The following is a 2,447-nucleotide window of genomic DNA, read 5'->3' on the forward strand; positions in this document are numbered from 1 at the left end:
GCGTTCGAAGATCCGATGGAACCCGCTCAAGAGGTGTCAGAAGAAACCGAATCAAACAGAACAAACCGACTTTAAAAAAAAGGTGAGTGCGTGACCGTAGCCTATCGTACTGAATCGTAGTCTGATTGATAGGAATGTTCTATGTACTGATTGCTTGTCTAATTTGAATTATCTGCTAAGTTCTGGCTTGGTCCGAACAGTCGGTTCCTTCCATCGACGCATCTGGATCAGATCATGCGCCTAGAGCCGTATTGGCCTGCTAGGGCTTGACTGAATCTGATGGCGCTTTGGCTTGGAACGATTGGGTCGGCTAAGTAACTGACTGATGATAAGCATGTCCGTTTATTGACTGATTGACTCGATTTCCTTACTTGGTTGAGTGGGACGGAATGACCGCTCTCACTAAGCATACTGTTTGCTTATGCCTCCTTGTTTGTATGCAGATCGGGACCAGACCCGAAAGGGTAAAGACATAGCTTGATCGCGGGACAAGGGCAGGAAGGAAGGATGGTGGGTTTGGGTAGATATAGGACGAGATTAACATGTAATAGCCTATAGCGAACTGACTTGTTAACTCGTATCTCAGATTATCTATTCAAATCGTATTATGCTTTACTTAACTGTCTGAAAAAGAACGAACACTCTGAAATAATTCTAAGTAAGGAAAAATTTGAAAATGGCCCAAGTCTGATCGAGGAAGTCGAGCCAGACTCGTACTGATGTTACGAAAAAATGGGTCGGGTCATTTCAAGTGGTATCAGTTATCAGTGCGGAGGCGAGTTCTAGGACAATCTAAGTATAGTGGGTTATTGGGGCAAACCATCCTTCCAAGCTTGCCGTCTCGCGGTAAATTTTGTGTTCCGTGTCCTGATCCCAAGTTAGTTTTGACTAACTTGCCTGTGATCTTGTTGCAGATGGCAAAAAGTAACCGTAACACAAGAAGGACTGTGAATGAGACCGCTGAGGGGTCTGCGAGCAATGTGGCCAGGAATGATTTGAAAATGGTCCAAGTCTAATCGAGGAAGTTGTGCCAGACTCGTACTGATGTTACGAAAAAATGGGTCTGGTCCTTTCACTACGCCCGGGATTTTTTATTTAAATTTAAATGTTGATTGTATATTATTATGTTTATTTTATTTATAAATATTATAATCTATTATAAAAAATATAAGTAGCCAAACAATTATAAAATCAATTTAAATTATTCATTGTTCAATTACGCATTTTAATATTTTTAATATCCATTTTTTTGTTATTAGAAATTATATATAAGGTGATGAGTAGAATAAACAAAAATTATTCTTATTTAGTTATGGTGTTTAATTAATTATGTCGAATAAGGTGATACTGTGTCGTTTAGGAGTGATAGAGATGTTAAGCGTGTGCTGATTTGGTGTTATACCTATTAGAGTGTGTGTTGTTTATGTGTTGACTCTTGAGAATGTGTGTTGTTTTAATGACTTTAATTAAACGTGTTTGTCATCTTACATAGGATCCACATAAAACCTAAATTTCTTTACACAAACATTTCTTTTCACGCCGCAAACTAATTTTCTCAACTAAACTCATCACTTTCAAACGTCAAAGCAACCCTTTGACTCTCTGCAAATCAGAAACCGTAAACTCATCCCTATCAAATCTTGACTCTGCGTAAATCAAAAGCAAGCATTCTTTTTTTTTCTTTTGGCTTTTTGTACTTTTTTGCGGATAACCCGCTAAACCCGCTTGATTGATGCGGGGTGGGTGCGGTAATCGAAATCCGGTCATGCGGGTCTTGCGGGTAAAATTTTCAAGTGAAAAAATGAGTTTAACCCGCGGCGGGGCGGGTTGAGCGGGGCGGGTTGAGCGGGGCGGATCCGACCTGCTTCCCAGGCCTAATCATGGGTCTAGAGGAAGCAGCAGGATTGAAACAGTTACCAACGGCGTTAGGATGCGTCTCCGTTCTTCACTGCTGTCGTATTAGGGTTAGCAAAACTCAGACTTATCCGGCCAGTTACGCTTTCTTTATCACAGCCCAATAACATGTAAAATAACGAAGCCCAATAAGATGATGTTAATGAGACGCTGCGTTTCTTCTCCCTGGACACGTGGCAGCACTACAAACCTCGACTTTCTGACCTGGCGCTGACGTGGATGCACAGGAGTGAAGCAAACATATTTTTATATATATAGATTCTTTCTCCGCGCATATATTTAAATTTGTTACATTTATCATGTGAATTTTTGTATATTAAATTATATATAACTAATTTTTAAATTTGATTTTTTTTTTATATTTTTAGTTTGAAGTAAGTATTTCTGTTATATGCAACACAATTAACTAATAAAATATGAAGAATCAAGTCCGAGATTTAGAGTTATGTAAAAAATATATAATTATGTATAGAATTTAAATTATCTTAGTTTAAAAGATCGGAATTTCATCTCGAATAAATTCACGAAAAGAA

Source organism: Brassica oleracea, chromosome C3 (assembly GCF_000695525.1).
Source record: "Brassica oleracea var. oleracea cultivar TO1000 chromosome C3, BOL, whole genome shotgun sequence".
Classification (NCBI taxonomy): Eukaryota; Viridiplantae; Streptophyta; class Magnoliopsida; order Brassicales; family Brassicaceae; genus Brassica; species Brassica oleracea.